Raw genomic sequence first — 20418 nt, 5'->3', positions numbered from 1 at the left:
CATAGAGAAACTAACACAATTTTCAGGTTCAAAAAAGGGCAACGGAACTTGGGATTCGCAGCCAGTCTCCCATGCTGGTACTTGCCAAGCCTTAAGCCGCATCGCTGCTGTGATCCGACAAGAGCACGCACATTCAGCTTAGAATGGCCGTTGACAGCAGCTGTTCAATTTGAACCTTCTTTTACTATCTCATAGAGAAACTAACACAATTTTCAGGTTCAAAAAGGTCAACGGAACTTGGGATTCCCAGCCAGTCTCCCATGCTGGTACTTGCCAAGCCTTAAGCTGCATTGCTGCTGCGATCTGACGAGAGCAGGCACATTCAGCTTAGAATGGCCGTTGACAGCAGCTGTTCAATTTGAACCTTCTTTTACCATCTTTGACAGAGAAACTAACAATTTTCAGGTTCAAAAAGGTCAACAGAACTGTGGATTCCCAGCCAGTCTCCCATGCTGGTACTTGCCAAGCCTTAAGCTGCATTGATGCTGCGATCTGACGAGGGAAGGCACATTCAGCTTAGAATGGCCGTTGACAGCAGCTGTTCAGTTTGAACCTTCTTTTACTATCTCATAGAGAAACTAACACAATTTTCAGGTTCAAAAAGGTCAACGGAACTTGGAATTCGCAGCCAGTCTCCCATGCTGGTACTTGCCAAGCCTTAAGCCGCATCGCTGCTGTGATCCGACAAGAGCACGCACATTCAGCTTAGAATGGCCGTTGACAGCAGCTGTTCAATTTGAACCTTCTTTTACTATCTCATAGAGAAACTAACACAATTTTCAGGTTCAAAAAGGTCAACAGAACTTGGGATTCCCAGCCAGTCTCCCATGCTGGTACTTGCCAAGCCTTAAGCTGCATTGCTGCTGCGATCTGACGAGAGCAGGCACATTCAGCTTAGAATGGCCGTTGACAGCAGCTGTTCAATTTGAACCTTCTTTTACTATCTCATAGAGAAACTAACACAATTTTCAGGTTCAAAAAGGTCAACAGAACTTGGGATTCCCAGCCAGTCTCCCATGCTGGTACTTGCCAAGCCTTAAGCTGCATTGCTGCTGCGATCTGACGAGAGCAGGGATATTCAGCTTAGAATGGCTGTTGACAGCAGCTGTTCAATTTGAACCTTCTTTTACTATCTCATAGAGAAACTAACACAATTTTCAGGTTCAAAAAGGTCAACGGAACTTGGGATTCCCAGCCAGTCTCCCATGCTGGTACTTGCCAAGCCTTAAGCTGCATTGCTGCTGCGATCTGACGAGAGCAGGCACATTCAGCTTAGAATGGCCGTTGACAGCAGCTGTTCAATTTGAACCTTCTTTTACTATCTCATAGAGAAACTGACACAATTTTCAGGTTCAAAAAGGTCAATAGAACTTGGGATTCCCAGCCAGTCTCCCATGCTGGTACTTGCCAAGCCTTAAGCTGCATTGCTGCTGCGATCTGACGAGAGCAGGCACATTCAGCTTAGAATGGCCGTTGACAGCAGCTGTTCAATTTGAACCTTCTTTTACTATCTCATAGAGAAACTAACACAATTTTCAGGTTCAAAAAGGTCAACGGAACTTGGGATTCCCAGCCAGTCTCCCATGCTGTTACTTGCCAAGCCTTAAGCTGCATTGCTGCTGTGATCTGACGAGAGCAGGCACATTCAGCTTAGAATGGCCGTTGACAGCAGCTGTTTAGTTTGAACCTTCCTTTACTATCTCATAGAGAAACTAACACAATTTTCAGGTTCAAAAAGGTCAACGGAACTTGTGATTCCCAGCCAGTCTCCCATGCTGGTACTTGCCAAGCCTTAAGCTGCATTGCTGCTGCGATCTGACGAGAGCAGGCACATTCAGCTTAGAATGGCCGTTGACAGCAGCTGTTCAATTTGAACCTTCTTTTACCATCTTTGACAGAGAAACTAACAATTTTCAGGTTCAAAAAGGTCAACAGAACTTGGGATTCCCAGCCAGTCTCCGATGCTGGTACTTGCCAAGCCTTAAGCTTCATTGTTGCTGCGATCTGACGAGAGCAGGCACATTCAGCTTAGAATGGCCGTTGACAGCAGCTGTTCAATTTGAACCTTCTTTTACTATCTCATAGAGAAACTAACACAATTTTCAGGTTCAAAAAGGTCAACAGAACTTGGGATTCCCAGCCAGTCTCCCATGCTGGTACTTGCCAAGCCTTAAGCTGCATTGCTGCTGCGATCTGACGAGAGCAGGCACATTCAGCTTAGAATGGCCGTTGACAGCAGCTGTTCAATTTGAACCTTCTTTACTATCTCATAGAAAAACTAACACAATTTTCAGGTTCAAAAGGTCAACAGAACTTGGGATTCCCAGCCAGTCTCCCATGCTGGTACTTGCCAAGCCTTAAGCTGCATTGCTGCTGCTATCTGACGAGAGCAGGCACATTCAGCTTAGAATGGCCGTTGACAGCAGCTGTTCAATTTGAACCTTCTTTTACTATCTCATAGAGAAACTAACACAATTTTCAGGTTCAAAAAGGTCAACGGAACTTGGGATTCCCAGCCAGTCTCCCATGCTGGTACTTGCCAAGCCTTAAGCTGCATTGCTGCTGCGATCTGACGAGAGCAGGCACATTCAGCTTAGAATGGCCGTTGACAGCAGCTGTTCAATTTGAACCTTCTTTTACCATCTTTGACAGAGAAACTAACAATTTTCAGGTTCAAAAAGGTCAACAGAACTTGGGATTCCCAGCCAGTCTCCCATGCTGGTACTTGCCAAGCCTTAAGCTTCATTGTTGCTGCGATCTGACGAGAGCAGGCACATTCAGCTTAGAATGGCCGTTGACAGCAGCTGTTCAATTTGAACCTTCTTTTACTATCTCATAGAGAAACTAACACAATTTTCAGGTTCAAAAAGGTCAACAGAACTTGGGATTCCCAGCCAGTCTCCCATGCTGGTACTTGCCAAGCCTTAAGCTGCATTGCTGCTGCGATCTGACGAGAGCAGGCACATTCAGCTTAGAATGGCCGTTGACAGCAGCTGTTCAATTTGAACCTTCTTTACTATCTCATAGAAAAACTAACACAATTTTCAGGTTCAAAAGGTCAACAGAACTTGGGATTCCCAGCCAGTCTCCCATGCTGGTACTTGCCAAGCCTTAAGCTGCATTGCTGCTGCTATCTGACGAGAGCAGGCACATTCAGCTTAGAATGGCCGTTGACAGCAGCTGTTCAATTTGAACCTTCTTTTACTATCTCATAGAGAAACTAACACAATTTTCAGGTTCAAAAAGGTCAACGGAACTTGGGATTCCCAGCCAGTCTCCCATGCTGGTACTTGCCAAGCCTTAAGCTGCATTGCTGCTGCGATCTGACGAGAGCAGGCACATTCAGCTTAGAATGGCCGTTGACAGCAGCTGTTCAGTTTGAACCTTCTTTTACTATCTCATAGAGAAACTAACACAATTTTCAGGTTCAAAAAGGTCAACGGAACTTGGGATTCCCAGCCAGTCTCCCATGCTGGTACTTGCCAAGCCTTAAGCTGCATTGATGCTGCGATCTGACGAGAGCAGGCACATTCAGCTTAGAATGGCCGTTGACAGCAGCTGTTCAGTTTGAACCTTCTTTTACTATCTCATAGAGAAACTAACACAATTTTCAGGTTCAAAAAGGTCAACGGAACTTGGGATTCGCAGCCAGTCTCCCATGCTGGTACTTGCCAAGCCTTAAGCCGCATCGCTGCTGTGATCCGACAAGAGCACGCACATTCAGCTTAGAATGGCCGTTGACAGCAGCTGTTCAATTTGAACCTTCTTTAGAGAATCTCATAGAGAAACTAACACAATTTTCAGGTTCAAAAAGGTCAACGGAACTTGGGATTCCCAGCCAGTCTCCCATGCTGGTACTTGCCAAGCCTTAAGCTGCATTGCTGCTGCGATTTGACGAGAGCAGGCACATTCAGCTTAGAATGGCCGTTGACAGCAGCTGTTCAATTTGAACCTTCTTTTACCATCTTTGACAGAGAAACTAACAGTTTTCAGGTTCAAAAAGGTCAACAGAACTTGGGATTCCCAGCCAGTCTCCCATGCTGGTACTTGCCAAGCCTTAAGCTGCATTGATGCTGCGATCTGACGAGAGCAGGCACATTCAGCTTAGAATGGCCGTTGACAGCAGCTTTTCAGTTTGAACCTTCTTTTACTATCTCATAGAGAAACTAACACAATTTTCAGGTTCAAAAAGGTCAACGGAACTTGGAATTCGCAGCCAGTCTCCCATGCTGGTACTTGCCAAGCCTTAAGCCGCATCGCTGCTGTGATCCGACAAGAGCACACACATTCAGCTTAGAATGGCCGTTGACAGCAGCTGTTCAATTTGAACCTTCTTTTACTATCTCATAGAGAAACTAACACAATTTTCAGGTTCAAAAAGGTCAACAGAACTTGGGATTCCCAGCCAGTCTCCCATGCTGGTACTTGCCAAGCCTTAAGCTGCATTGCTGCTGCGATCTGACGAGAGCAGGCACATTCAGCTTAGAATGGCCGTTGACAGCAGCTGTTCAATTTGAACCTTCTTTTACTATCTCATAGAGAAACTAACCCAATTTTCAGGTTCAAAAAGGTTAACGGAACTTGGGATTCCCAGCCAGTCTCCCATGCTGGTACTTGCCAAGCCTTAAGCTGCATTGATGCTGCGATCTGACGAGAGCAGGCACATTCAGCTTAGAATGGCCGTTGACAGCAGCTGTTCAGTTTGAACCTTCTTTTACTATCTCATAGAGAAACTATCACAATTTTCAGGTTCAAAAAGGTCAACAGAACTTGGGATTCCCAGCCAGTCTCCCATGCTGGTACTTGCCAAGCCTTAAGCTGCATTGCTGCTGCGATCTGACGAGAGCAGGCACATTCAGCTTAGAATGGCCGTTGACAGCAGCTGTTCAGTTTAAACCTTCTTTTACTATCTCATAGAGAAACTAACACAATTTTCAGGTTCAAAAAGGTCAACGGAACTTGGGATTCCCAGCCAGTCTCCCATGCTGGTACCTGCCAAGCCTTAAGCTGCATTGCTGCTGCGATCTGACGAGAGCAGGCACATTCAGCTTAGAATGGCCGTTGACAGCAGCTGTTCAATTTGAACCTTCTTTTACCATCTTTGACAGAGAAACTAACAATTTTCAGGTTCAAAAAGGTCAACGGAACTTGGGATTCCCAGCCAGACTCCCATGCTGGTACTTGCCAAGCCTTAAGCTGCATTGCTGCTGCGATCTGACGAGAGCAGGCACATTCAGCTTAGAATGGCCGTTGACAGCAGCTGTTCAATTTGAACCTTCTTTTACTATCTCATAGAGAAACTAACATAATTTTCAGGTTCAAAAAGGTCAACGGAACTTGGGATTCCCAGCCAGTCTCCCATGCTGGTACTTGCCAAGCCTTAAGCTGCATTGCTGCTGCGATCTGACGAGAGCAGGCACATTCAGCTTAGAATGGCCGTTGACAGCAGCTGTTCAATTTGAACCTTCTTTTACCATCTTTGACAGAGAAACTAACAATTTTCAGGTTCAAAAAGGTCAACGGAACTTGGGATTCCCAGCCAGTCTCCCATGCTGGTACTTGCCAAGCCTTAAGCTGCATTGCTGCTGCGATCTGACGAGAGCAGGCACATTCAGCTTAGAATGGCCGTTGACAGCAGCTGTTCAATTTGAACCTTCTTTTACTATCTCATAGAGAAACTAACACAATTTTCAGGTTTAAAAAGGTCAACGGAACTTGAGCTTCCCAGCCAGTCTCCCATGCTGGTACTTGCCAAGCCTTAAGCTGCATTGCTGCTGCGATCTGACGAGAGCAGGCACATTCAGCTTAGAATGGCCGTTGACAGCAGCCGTTCAGTTTGAACCTTCTTTTACTATCTCATAGAGAAACTAACACAATTTTCAGGTTCAAAAAGGTCAACGGAACTTGGGATTCCCAGCCAGTCTCCCATGCTGGTACTTGCCAAGCCTTAAGCTGCATTGCTGCTGCGATCTGACGAGAGCAGGCACATTCAGCTTAGAATGGCCGTTGACAGCAGCTGTTCAATTTGAACCTTCTTTTACCATCTTTGACAGAGAAACTAACAATTTTAAGGTTCAAAAAGGTCAACGGAACTTGGGATTCCCAGCCAGTCTCCCATGCTGGTACTTGCCAAGCCTTAAGCTGCATTGCTGCTGCGATCTGACGAGAGCAGGCACATTCAGCTTAGAATGGCCGTTGACAGCAGCTGTTCAATTTGAACCTTCTTTTACTATCTCATAGAGAAACTAACACAATTTTCAGGTTCAAAAAGGTCAACGGAACTTGGGATTCCCAGCCAGTCTCCCATGCTGGTACTTGCCAAGCCTTAAGCTGCATTGCTGCTGCGATCTGATGAGAGCAGGCACATTCAGCTTAGAATGGCCGTTGACAGCAGCTGTTCAATTTGAACCTTCTTTTACTATCTCATAGAGAAACTAACACAATTTTCAGGTTCAAAAAGGTCAACGGAACTTGGGATTCCCAGCCAGTCTCCCATGCTGGTACTTGCCAAGCCTTAAGATGCTGCGATCTGACGAGAGCAGGCACATTCAGCTTAGAATGGCCGTTGACAGCAGCTGTTCAATTTGAACCTTCTTTTACTATCTCATAGAGAAACTAACACAATTTTCAGGTTCAAAAAGGTCAACAGAACTTGAGATTCCCAGCCAGTCTCCCATGCTGGTACTTGCCAAGCCTTAAGCTGCATTGCTGCTGCGATCTGACGAGAGCAGGCACATTCAGCTTAGAATGGCCATTGACAGCAGCTGTTCAGTTTGAACCTTCTTTTACTATCTCATAGAGAAACTAACACAATTTTCAGGTTCAAAAAGGGCAACGGAACTTGGGATTCGCAGCCAGTCTCCCATGCTGGTACTTGCCAAGCCTTAAGCCGCATCGCTGCTGTGATCCGACAAGAGCACGCACATTCAGCTTAGAATGGCCGTTGACAGCAGCTGTTCAATTTGAACCTTCTTTTACTATCTCATAGAGAAACTAACACAATTTTCAGGTTCAAAAAGGTCAACAGAACTTGGGATTCCCAGCCAGTCTCCCATGCTGGTACTTGCCAAGCCTTAAGCTGCATTGCTGCTGCGATCTGACGAGAGCAGGCACATTCAGCTTAGAATGGCCGTTGACAGCAGCTGTTCAATTTGAACCTTCTTTTACCATCTTTGACAGAGAAACTAACAATTTTCAGGTTCAAAAAAGTCAACAGAACTTGGGATTCCCAGCCAGTCTCCCATGCTGGTACTTGCCAAGCCTTAAGCTGCATTGATGCTGCGATCTGACGAGGGAAGGCACATTCAGCTTAGAATGGCCGTTGACAGCAGCTGTTCAGTTTGAACCTTCTTTTACTATCTCATAGAGAAACTAACACAATTTTCAGGTTCAAAAAGGTCAACGGAACTTGGAATTCGCAGCCAGTCTCCCATGCTGGTACTTGCCAAGCCTTAAGCCGCATCGCTGCTGTGATCCGACAAGAGCATGCACATTCAGCTTAGAATGGCCGTTGACAGCAGCTGTTCAATTTGAACCTTCTTTTACTATCTCATAGAGAAACTAACACAATTTTCAGGTTCAAAAAGGTCAACAGAACTTGGGATTCCCAGCCAGTCTCCCATGCTGGTACTTGCCAAGCCTTAAGCTGCATTGCTGCTGCGATCTGACGAGAGCAGGCACATTCAGCTTAGAATGGCCGTTGACAGCAGCTGTTCAATTTGAACCTTCTTTTACTATCTCATAGAGAAACTAACACAATTTTCAGGTTCAAAAAGGTCAACAGAACTTGGGATTCCCAGCCAGTCTCCCATGCTGGTACTTGCCAAGCCTTAAGCTGCATTGCTGCTGCGATCTGACGAGAGCAGGGATATTCAGCTTAGAATGGCTGTTGACAGCAGCTGTTCAATTTGAACCTTCTTTTACTATCTCATAGAGAAACTAACACAATTTTCAGGTTCAAAAAGGTCAACGGAACTTGGGATTCCCAGCCAGTCTCCCATGCTGGTACTTGCCAAGCCTTAAGCTGCATTGCTGCTGCGATCTGACGAGAGCAGGCACATTCAGCTTAGAATGGCCGTTGACAGCAGCTGTTCAATTTGAACCTTCTTTTACTATCTCATAGAGAAACTAACACAATTTTCAGGTTCAAAAAGGTCAATAGAACTTGGGATTCCCAGCCAGTCTCCCATGCTGGTACTTGCCAAGCCTTAAGCTGCATTGCTGCTGCGATCTGACGAGAGCAGGCACATTCAGCTTAGAATGGCCGTTGACAGCAGCTGTTCAATTTGAACCTTCTTTTACTATCTCATAGAGAAACTAACACAATTTTCAGGTTCAAAAAGGTCAACGGAACTTGGGATTCCCAGCCAGTCTCCCATGCTGTTACTTGCCAAGCCTTAAGCTGCATTGCTGCTGTGATCTGACGAGAGCAGGCACATTCAGCTTAGAATGGCCGTTGACAGCAGCTGTTTAGTTTGAACCTTCCTTTACTATCTCATAGAGAAACTAACACAATTTTCAGGTTCAAAAAGGTCAACGGAACTTGTGATTCCCAGCCAGTCTCCCATGCTGGTACTTGCCAAGCCTTAAGCTGCATTGCTGCTGCGATCTGACGAGAGCAGGCACATTCAGCTTAGAATGGCCGTTGACAGCAGCTGTTCAATTTGAACCTTCTTTTACCATCTTTGACAGAGAAACTAACAATTTTCAGGTTCAAAAAGGTCAACAGAACTTGGGATTCCCAGCCAGTCTCCCATGCTGGTACTTGCCAAGCCTTAAGCTGCATTGCTGCTGCGATCTGATGAGAGCAGGCACATTCAGCTTAGAATGGCTGATGACAGCAGCTGGCTGATGACAGCAGCTGCCTAATTTGAACCTTCTTTTACTATCTCACAGAGAAACTAACACAATTTTCAGGTTCAAAAAGGGCAACGGAACTTGGGATTCCCAGCCAGTCTCCCATGCTGGTACTTGCCAAGCCTTAAGCTGAATTGCTGCTGCGTTCTGATGAGAGCAGGCACATTCAGCTTAGAATGGCCGTTGACAGCAGCTGTTCAATTTGAACCTTCTTTTACTATCTCATAGAGAAACTAACACAATTTTTAGGTTCAAAAAGGTCAACAGAACTTGGGATTCCCAGCCAGTCTCCCATGCTGGTACTTGCCAAGCCTTAAGCTGCATTGCTGCTGCGATCTGACGAGAGCAGGCACATTCAGCTTAGAATGGCCGTTGACAGCAGCTGTTCAATTTGAACCTTCTTTACTATCTCATAGAAAAACTAACACAATTTTCAGGTTCAAAAGGTCAACAGAACTTGGGATTCCCAGCCAGTCTCCCATGCTGGTACTTGCCAAGCCTTAAGCTGCATTGCTGCTGCTATCTGACGAGAGCAGGTACATTCAGCTTAGAATGGCCGTTGACAGCAGCTGTTCAATTTGAACCTTCTTTTACTATCTCATAGAGAAACTAACACAATTTTCAGGTTCAAAAAGGTCAACGGAACTTGGGATTCCCAGCCAGTCTCCCATGCTGGTACTTGCCAAGCCTTAAGCTGCATTGCTGCTGCGATCTGACGAGAGCAGGCACATTCAGCTTAGAATGGCTGTTGACAGCAGCTGTTCAGTTTGAACCTTCTTTTACTATCTCATAGAGAAACTAACAAAATTTTCAGGATCAAAAAGGTCAACGGAACTTGGGATTCCCAGCCAGTCTCCCATGCTGGTACTTGCCAAGCCTTAAGCTGCATTGATGCTGCGATCTGACGAGAGCAGGCACATTCAGCTTAGAATGGCCGTTGACAGCAGCTGTTCAGTTTGAACCTTCTTTTACTATCTCATAGAGAAACTAACACAATTTTCAGGTTCAAAAAGGTCAACGGAACTTGGGATTCGCAGCCAGTCTCCCATGCTGGTACTTGCCAAGCCTTAAGCCGCATCGCTGCTGTGATCCGACAAGAGCACGCACATTCAGCTTAGAATGGCCGTTGACAGCAGCTGTTCAATTTGAACCTTCTTTTACTATCTCATAGAGAAACTAACACAATTTTCAGGTTCAAAAAGGTCAACGGAACTTGGGATTCCCAGCCAGTCTCCCATGCTGGTACTTGCCAAGCCTTAAGCTGCATTGCTGCTGCGATTTGACGAGAGCAGGCACATTCAGCTTAGAATGGCCGTTGACAGCAGCTGTTCAATTTGAACCTTCTTTTACCATCTTTGACAGAGAAACTAACAATTTTCAGGTTCAAAAAGGTCAACAGAACTTGGGATTCCCAGCCAGTCTCCCATGCTGGTACTTGCCAAGCCTTAAGCTGCATTGATGCTGCGATCTGACGAGAGCAGGCACATTCAGCTTAGAATGGCCGTTGACAGCAGCTGTTCAGTTTGAACCTTCTTTTACTATCTCATAGAGAAACTAACACAATTTTCAGGTTCAAAAAGGTCAACGGAACTTGGAATTCGCAGCCAGTCTCCCATGCTGGTACTTGCCAAGCCTTAAGCCGCATCGCTGCTGTGATCCGACAAGAGCACACACATTCAGCTTAGAATGGCCGTTGACAGCAGCTGTTCAATTTGAACCTTCTTTTACTATCTCATAGAGAAACGAACACAATTTTCAGGTTCAAAAAGGTCAACAGAACTTGGGATTCCCAGCCAGTCTCCCATGCTGGTACTTGCCAAGCCTTAAGCTGCATTGCTGCTGCGATCTGACGAGAGCAGGCACATTCAGCTTAGAATGGCCGTTGACAGCAGCTGTTCAATTTGAACCTTCTTTTACTATCTCATAGAGAAACTAACCCAATTTTCAGGTTCAAAAAGGTTAACGGAACTTGGGATTCCCAGCCAGTCTCCCATGCTGGTACTTGCCAAGCCTTAAGCTGCATTGATGCTGCGATCTGACGAGAGCAGGCACATTCAGCTTAGAATGGCCGTTGACAGCAGCTGTTCAGTTTGAACCTTCTTTTACTATCTCATAGAGAAACTATCACAATTTTCAGGTTCAAAAAGGTCAACAGAACTTGGGATTCCCAGCCAGTCTCCCATGCTGGTACTTGCCAAGCCTTAAGCTGCATTGCTGCTGCGATCTGACGAGAGCAGGCACATTCAGCTTAGAATGGCCGTTGACAGCAGCTGTTCAGTTTAAACCTTCTTTTACTATCTCATAGAGAAACTAACACAATTTTCAGGTTCAAAAAGGTCAACGGAACTTGGGATTCCCAGCCAGTCTCCCAGGCTGGTACCTGCCAAGCCTTAAGCTGCATTGCTGCTGCGATCTGACGAGAGCAGGCACATTCAGCTTAGAATGGCCGTTGACAGCAGCTGTTCAATTTGAACCTTCTTTTACCATCTTTGACAGAGAAACTAACAATTTTCAGGTTCAAAAAGGTCAACGGAACTTGGGATTCCCAGCCAGTCTCCCATGCTGGTACTTGCCAAGCCTTAAGCTGCATTGCTGCTGCGATCTGACGAGAGCAGGCACATTCAGCTTAGAATGGCCGTTGACAGCAGCTGTTCAATTTGAACCTTCTTTTACTATCTCATAGAGAAACTAACACAATTTTCAGGTTCAAAAAGGTCAACGGAACTTGGGATTCCCAGCCAGTCTCCCATGCTGGTACTTGCCAAGCCTTAAGCTGCATTGCTGCTGCGATCTGACGAGAGCAGGCACATTCAGCTTAGAATGGCCGTTGACAGCAGCTGTTCAATTTGAACCTTCTTTTACCATCTTTGACAGAGAAACTAACAATTTTCAGGTTCAAAAAGGTCAACGGAACTTGGGATTCCCAGCCAGTCTCCCATGCTGGTACTTGCCAAGCCTTAAGCTGCATTGCTGCTGCGATCTGACGAGAGCAGGCACATTCAGCTTAGAATGGCCGTTGACAGCAGCTGTTCAATTTGAACCTTCTTTTACTATCTCATAGAGAAACTAACACAATTTTCAGGTTCAAAAAGGTCAACGGAACTTGGGATTCCCAGCCAGTCTCCCATGCTGGTACTTGCCAAGCCTTAAGCTGCATTGCTGCTGCGATCTGACGAGAGCAGGCACATTCAGCTTAGAATGGCCGTTGACAGCAGCTGTTCAATTTGAACCTTCTTTTACTATCTCATAGAGAAACTAACACAATTTTCAGGTTCAAAAAGGTCAACAGAACTTGGGATTCCCAGCCAGTCTCCCATGCTGGTACTTGCCAAGCCTTAAGCTGCATTGATGCTGCGATCTGACGAGAGCAGGCACATTCAGCTTAGAATGGCCGTTGACAGCAGCTGTTCAGTTTGAACCTTCTTTTACTATCTCATAGAGAAACTAACACAATTTTCAGGTTCAAAAAGGTCAACGGAACTTGGAATTCGCAGCCAGTCTCCCATGCTGGTACTTGCCAAGCCTTAAGCCGCATCGCTGCTGTGATCCGACAAGAGCACGCACATTCAGCTTAGAATGGCCGTTGACAGCAGCTGTTCAATTTGAACCTTCTTTTACTATCTCATAGAGAAACTAACACAATTTTCAGGTTCAAAAAGGTCAACAGAACTTGGGATTCCCAGCCAGTCTCCCATGCTGGTACTTGCCAAGCCTTAAGCTGCATTGCTGCTGCGATCTGACGAGAGCAGGCACATTCAGCTTAGAATGGCCGTTGACAGCAGCTGTTCAATTTGAACCTTCTTTACTATCTCATAGAAAAACTAACACAATTTTCAGGTTCAAAAGGTCAACAGAACTTGGGATTCCCAGCCAGTCTCCCATGCTGGTACTTGCCAAGCCTTAAGCTGCATTGCTGCTGCTATCTGACGAGAGCAGGCACATTCAGCTTAGAATGGCCGTTGACAGCAGCTGTTCAATTTGAACCTTCTTTTACTATCTCATAGAGAAACTAACACAATTTTCAGGTTCAAAAAGGTCAACGGAACTTGGGATTCCCAGCCAGTCTCCCATGCTGGTACTTGCCAAGCCTTAAGCTGCATTGCTGCTGCGATCTGACGAGAGCAGGCACATTCAGCTTAGAATGGCCGTTGACAGCAGCTGTTCAGTTTGAACCTTCTTTTACTATCTCATAGAGAAACTAACACAATTTTCAGGTTCAAAAAGGTCAACGGAACTTGGGATTCCCAGCCAGTCTCCCATGCTGGTACTTGCCAAGCCTTAAGCTGCATTGATGCTGCGATCTGACGAGAGCAGGCACATTCAGCTTAGAATGGCCGTTGACAGCAGCTGTTCAGTTTGAACCTTCTTTTACTATCTCATAGAGAAACTAACACAATTTTCAGGTTCAAAAAGGTCAACGGAACTTGGGATTCGCAGCCAGTCTCCCATGCTGGTACTTGCCAAGCCTTAAGCCGCATCGCTGCTGTGATCCGACAAGAGCACGCACATTCAGCTTAGAATGGCCGTTGACAGCAGCTGTTCAATTTGAACCTTCTTTTACTATCTCATAGAGAAACTAACACAATTTTCAGGTTCAAAAAGGTCAACGGAACTTGGGATTCCCAGCCAGTCTCCCATGCTGGTACTTGCCAAGCCTTAAGCTGCATTGCTGCTGCGATTTGACGAGAGCAGGCACATTCAGCTTAGAATGGCCGTTGACAGCAGCTGTTCAATTTGAACCTTCTTTTACCATCTTTGACAGAGAAACTAACAGTTTTCAGGTTCAAAAAGGTCAACAGAACTTGGGATTCCCAGCCAGTCTCCCATGCTGGTACTTGCCAAGCCTTAAGCTGCATTGATGCTGCGATCTGACGAGAGCAGGCACATTCAGCTTAGAATGGCCGTTGACAGCAGCTTTTCAGTTTGAACCTTCTTTTACTATCTCATAGAGAAACTAACACAATTTTCAGGTTCAAAAAGGTCAACGGAACTTGGAATTCGCAGCCAGTCTCCCATGCTGGTACTTGCCAAGCCTTAAGCCGCATCGCTGCTGTGATCCGACAAGAGCACACACATTCAGCTTAGAATGGCCGTTGACAGCAGCTGTTCAATTTGAACCTTCTTTTACTATCTCATAGAGAAACTAACACAATTTTCAGGTTCAAAAAGGTCAACAGAACTTGGGATTCCCAGCCAGTCTCCCATGCTGGTACTTGCCAAGCCTTAAGCTGCATTGCTGCTGCGATCTGACGAGAGCAGGCACATTCAGCTTAGAATGGCCGTTGACAGCAGCTGTTCAATTTGAACCTTCTTTTACTATCTCATAGAGAAACTAACCCAATTTTCAGGTTCAAAAAGGTTAACGGAACTTGGGATTCCCAGCCAGTCTCCCATGCTGGTACTTGCCAAGCCTTAAGCTGCATTGATGCTGCGATCTGACGAGAGCAGGCACATTCAGCTTAGAATGGCCGTTGACAGCAGCTGTTCAGTTTGAACCTTCTTTTACTATCTCATAGAGAAACTATCACAATTTTCAGGTTCAAAAAGGTCAACAGAACTTGGGATTCCCAGCCAGTCTCCCATGCTGGTACTTGTCAAGCCTTAAGCTGCATTGCTGCTGCGATCTGACGAGAGCAGGCACATTCAGCTTAGAATGGCCGTTGACAGCAGCTGTTCAGTTTAAACCTTCTTTTACTATCTCATAGAGAAACTAACACAATTTTCAGGTTCAAAAAGGTCAACGGAACTTGGGATTCCCAGCCAGTCTCCCATGCTGGTACCTGCCAAGCCTTAAGCTGCATTGCTGCTGCGATCTGACGAGAGCAGGCACATTCAGCTTAGAATGGCCGTTGACAGCAGCTGTTCAATTTGAACCTTCTTTTACCATCTTTGACAGAGAAACTAACAATTTTCAGGTTCAAAAAGGTCAACGGAACTTGGGATTCCCAGCCAGACTCCCATGCTGGTACTTGCCAAGCCTTAAGCTGCATTGCTGCTGCGATCTGACGAGAGCAGGCACATTCAGCTTAGAATGGCCGTTGACAGCAGCTGTTCAATTTGAACCTTCTTTTACTATCTCATAGAGAAACTAACATAATTTTCAGGTTCAAAAAGGTCAACGGAACTTGGGATTCCCAGCCAGTCTCCCATGCTGGTACTTGCCAAGCCTTAAGCTGCATTGCTGCTGCGATCTGACGAGAGCAGGCACATTCAGCTTAGAATGGCCGTTGACAGCAGCTGTTCAGTTTGAACCTTCTTTTACCATCTTTGACAGAGAAACTAACAATTTTCAGGTTCAAAAAGGTCAACGGAACTTGGGATTCCCAGCCAGTCTCCCATGCTGGTACTTGCCAAGCCTTAAGCTGCATTGCTGCTGCGATCTGACGAGAGCAGGCACATTCAGCTTAGAATGGCCGTTGACAGCAGCTGTTCAATTTGAACCTTCTTTTACCATCTTTGACAGAGAAACTAACAGTTTTCAGGTTCAAAAAGGTCAACAGAACTTGGGATTCCCAGCCAGTCTCCCATGCTGGTACTTGCCAAGCCTTAAGCTGCATTGATGCTGCGATCTGACGAGAGCAGGCACATTCAGCTTAGAATGGCCGTTGACAGCAGCTTTTCAGTTTGAACCTTCTTTTACTATCTCATAGAGAAACTAACACAATTTTCAGGTTCAAAAAGGTCAACGGAACTTGGAATTCGCAGCCAGTCTCCCATGCTGGTACTTGCCAAGCCTTAAGCCGCATCGCTGCTGTGATCCGACAAGAGCACACACATTCAGCTTAGAATGGCCGTTGACAGCAGCTGTTCAATTTGAACCTTCTTTTACTATCTCATAGAGAAACTAACACAATTTTCAGGTTCAAAAAGGTCAACAGAACTTGGGATTCCCAGCCAGTCTCCCATGCTGGTACTTGCCAAGCCTTAAGCTGCATTGCTGCTGCGATCTGACGAGAGCAGGCACATTCAGCTTAGAATGGCCGTTGACAGCAGCTGTTCAATTTGAACCTTCTTTTACTATCTCATAGAGAAACTAACCCAATTTTCAGGTTCAAAAAGGTTAACGGAACTTGGGATTCCCAGCCAGTCTCCCATGCTGGTACTTGCCAAGCCTTAAGCTGCATTGATGCTGCGATCTGACGAGAGCAGGCACATTCAGCTTAGAATGGCCGTTGACAGCAGCTGTTCAGTTTGAACCTTCTTTTACTATCTCATAGAGAAACTATCACAATTTTCAGGTTCAAAAAGGTCAACAGAACTTGGGATTCCCAGCCAGTCTCCCATGCTGGTACTTGCCAAGCCTTAAGCTGCATTGCTGCTGCGATCTGACGAGAGCAGGCACATTCAGCTTAGAATGGCCGTTGACAGCAGCTGTTCAGTTTAAACCTTCTTTTACTATCTCATAGAGAAACTAACACAATTTTCAGGTTCAAAAAGGTCAACGGAACTTGGGATTCCCAGCCAGTCTCCCATGCTGGTACCTGCCAAGCCTTAAGCTGCATTGCTGCTGCGATCTGACGAGAGCAGGCACATTCAGCTTAGAATGGCCGTTGACAGCAGCTGTTCAATTTGAACCTTCTTTTACCATCTTTGACAGAGAAACTAACAATTTTCAGGTTCAAAAAGGTCAACGGAACTTGGGATTCCCAGCCAGACTCCCATGCTGGTACTTGCCAAGCCTTAAGCTGCATTGCTGCTGCGATCTGACGAGAGCAGGCACATTCAGCTTAGAATGGCCGTTGACAGCAGCTGTTCAATTTGAACCTTCTTTTACTATCTCATAGAGAAACTAACATAATTTTCAGGTTCAAAAAGGTCAACGGAACTTGGGATTCCCAGCCAGTCTCCCATGCTGGTACTTGCCAAGCCTTAAGCTGCATTGCTGCTGCGATCTGACGAGAGCAGGCACATTCAGCTTAGAATGGCCGTTGACAGCAGCTGTTCAATTTGAACCTTCTTTTACCATCTTTGACAGAGAAACTAACAATTTTCAGGTTCAAAAAGGTCAACGGAACTTGGGATTCCCAGCCAGTCTCCCATGCTGGTACTTGCCAAGCCTTAAGCTGCATTGCTGCTGCGATCTGACGAGAGCAGGCACATTCAGCTTAGAATGGCCGTTGACAGCAGCTGTTCAATTTGAACCTTCTTTTACTATCTCATAGAGAAACTAACACAATTTTCAGGTTCAAAAAGGTCAACGGAACTTGAGCTTCCCAGCCAGTCTCCCATGCTGGTACTTGCCAAGCCTTAAGCTGCATTGCTGCTGCGATCTGACGAGAGCAGGCACATTCAGCTTAGAATGGCCGTTGACAGCAGCTGTTCAGTTTGAACCTTCTTTTACTATCTCATAGAGAAACTAACACAATTTTCAGGTTCAAAAAGGTCAACGGACATTGGGATTCCCAGCCAGTCTCCCATGCTGGTACTTGCCAAGCCTTAAGCTGCATTGCTGCTGCGATCTGACGAGAGCAGGCACATTCAGCTTAGAATGGCCGTTGACAGCAGCTGTTCAATTTGAACCTTCTTTTACCATCTTTGACAGAGAAACTAACAATTTTAAGGTTCAAAAAGGTCAACGGAACTTGGGATTCCCAGCCAGTCTCCCATGCTGGTACTTGCCAAGCCTTAAGCTGCATTGCTGCTGCGATCTGACGAGAGCAGGCACATTCAGCTTAGAATGGCCGTTGACAGCAGCTGTTCAATTTGAACCTTCTTTTACTATCTCATAGAGAAACTAACACAATTTTCAGGTTCAAAAAGGTCAACGGAACTTGGGATTCCCAGCCAGTCTCCCATGCTGGTACTTGCCAAGCCTTAAGCTGCATTGCTGCTGCGATCTGATGAGAGCAGGCACATTCAGCTTAGAATGGCCGTTGACAGCAGCTGTTCAATTTGAACCTTCTTTTACTATCTCATAGAGAAACTAACACAATTTTCAGGTTCAAAAAGGTCAACGGAACTTGGGATTCCCAGCCAGTCTCCCATGCTGGTACTTGCCAAGCCTTAAGATGCTGCGATCTGACGAGAGCAGGCACATTCAGCTTAGAATGGCCGTTGACAGCAGCTGTTCAATTTGAACCTTCTTTTACTATCTCATAGAGAAACTAACACAATTTTCAGGTTCAAAAAGGTCAACAGAACTTGGGATTCCCAGCCAGTCTCCCATGCTGGTACTTGCCAAGCCTTAAGCTGCATTGCTGCTGCGATCTGACGAGAGCAGGCACATTCAGCTTAGAATGGCCATTGACAGCAGCTGTTCAGTTTGAACCTTCTTTTACTATCTCATAGAGAAACTAACACAATTTTCAGGTTCAAAAAGGGCAACGGAACTTGGGATTCGCAGCCAGTCTCCCATGCTGGTACTTGCCAAGCCTTAAGCCGCATCGCTGCTGTGATCCGACAAGAGCACGCACATTCAGCTTAGAATGGCCGTTGACAGCAGCTGTTCAATTTGAACCTTCTTTTACTATCTCATAGAGAAACTAACACAATTTTCAGGTTCAAAAAGGTCAACGGAACTTGGGATTCCCAGCCAGTCTCCCATGCTGGTACTTGCCAAGCCTTAAGCTGCATTGCTGCTGCGATCTGACGAGAGCAGGCACATTCAGCTTAGAATGGCCGTTGACAGCAGCTGTTCAATTTGAACCTTCTTTTACCATCTTTGACAGAGAAACTAACAATTTTCAGGTTCAAAAAAGTCAACAGAACTTGGGATTCCCAGCCAGTCTCCCATGCTGGTACTTGCCAAGCCTTAAGCTGCATTGATGCTGCGATCTGACGAGGGAAGGCACATTCAGCTTAGAATGGCCGTTGACAGCAGCTGTTCAGTTTGAACCTTCTTTTACTATCTCATAGAGAAACTAACACAATTTTCAGGTTCAAAAAGGTCAACGGAACTTGGGATTCCCAGCCAGTCTCCCATGCTGGTACTTGCCAAGCCTTAAGCCGCATCGCTGCTGTGATCCGACAAGAGCACGCACATTCAGCTTAGAATGGCCGTTGACAGCAGCTGTTCAATTTGAACCTTCTTTTACTATCTCATAGAGAAACTAACACAATTTTCAGGTTCAAAAAGGTCAACAGAACTTGGGATTCCCAGCCAGTCTCCCATGCTGGTACTTGCCAAGCCTTAAGCTGCATTGCTGCTGCGATCTGACGAGAGCAGGCACATTCAGCTTAGAATGGCCGTTGACAGCAGCTGTTCAATTTGAACCTTCTTTTACTATCTCATAGAGAAACTAACACAATTTTCAGGTTCAAAAAGGTCAACAGAACTTGGGATTCCCAGCCAGTCTCCCATGCTGGTACTTGCCAAGCCTTAAGCTGCATTGCTGCTGCGATCTGACGAGAGCAGGGATATTCAGCTTAGAATGGCTGTTGACAGCAGCTGTTCAATTTGAACCTTCTTTTACTATCTCATAGAGAAACTAACACAATTTTCAGGTTCAAAAAGGTCAACGGAACTTGGGATTCCCAGCCAGTCTCCCATGCTGGTACTTGCCAAGCCTTAAGCTGCATTGCTGCTGCGATCTGACGAGAGCAGGCACATTCAGCTTAGAATGGCCGTTGACAGCAGCTGTTCAATTTGAACCTTCTTTTACTATCTCATAGAGAAACTAACACAATTTTCAGGTTCAAAAAGGTCAATAGAACTTGGGATTCCCAGCCAGTCTCCCATGCTGGTACTTGCCAAGCCTTAAGCTGCATTGCTGCTGCGATCTGACGAGAGCAGGCACATTCAGCTTAGAATGGCCGTTGACAGCAGCTGTTCAATTTGAACCTTCTTTTACTATCTCATAGAGAAACTAACACAATTTTCAGGTTCAAAAAGGTCAACGGAACTTGGGATTCCCAGCCAGTCTCCCATGCTGTTACTTGCCAAGCCTTAAGCTGCATTGCTGCTGTGATCTGACGAGAGCAGGCACATTCAGCTTAGAATGGCCGTTGACAGCAGCTGTTTAGTTTGAACCTTCCTTTACTATCTCATAGAGAAACTAACACAATTTTCAGGTTCAAAAAGGTCAACGGAACTTGTGATTCCCAGCCAGTCTCCCATGCTGGTACTTGCCAAGCCTTAAGCTGCATTGCTGCTGCGATCTGACGAGAGCAGGCACATTCAGCTTAGAATGGCCGTTGACAGCAGCTGTTCAATTTGAACCTTCTTTTACCATCTTTGACAGAGAAACTAACAATTTTCAGGTTCAAAAAGGTCAACAGAACTTGGGATTCCCAGCCAGTCTCCCATGCTGGTACTTGCCAAGCCTTAAGCTGCATTGCTGCTGCGATCTGATGAGAGCAGGCACATTCAGCTTAGAATGGCTGATGACAGCAGCTGGCTGATGACAGCAGCTGCCTAATTTGAACCTTCTTTTACTATCTCACAGAGAAACTAACACAATTTTCAGGTTCAAAAAGGGCAACGGAACTTGGGATTCCCAGCCAGTCTCCCATGCTGGTACTTGCCAAGCCTTAAGCTGAATTGCTGCTGCGTTCTGATGAGAGCAGGCACATTCAGCTTAGAATGGCCGTTGACAGCAGCTGTTCAATTTGAACCTTCTTTTA

At 45.8% G+C, this 20418-nt stretch overlaps 2 pseudogenes; both read right to left on the bottom strand.

The window, feature by feature from the left end:
* Window positions 1-6271: 6271 nt before the first annotated feature.
* Window positions 6272-6389, bottom strand: LOC140098662 (5S ribosomal RNA; annotated as a pseudogene).
* An 11227-nt stretch (window positions 6390-17616) lies between these two features.
* On the bottom strand, window positions 17617-17734 carry LOC140098661 (5S ribosomal RNA; annotated as a pseudogene).
* Window positions 17735-20418: the final 2684 nt, after the last annotated feature.

The sequence above is a fragment of the Engystomops pustulosus genome, chromosome 9 (genome assembly GCF_040894005.1).
Source record: "Engystomops pustulosus chromosome 9, aEngPut4.maternal, whole genome shotgun sequence".
NCBI lineage: Eukaryota > Metazoa > Chordata > Amphibia > Anura > Leptodactylidae > Engystomops > Engystomops pustulosus.
Note: the sequence above shows the minus strand (reverse complement) of the source record. Positions and strands in the feature narration are given on the sequence as shown.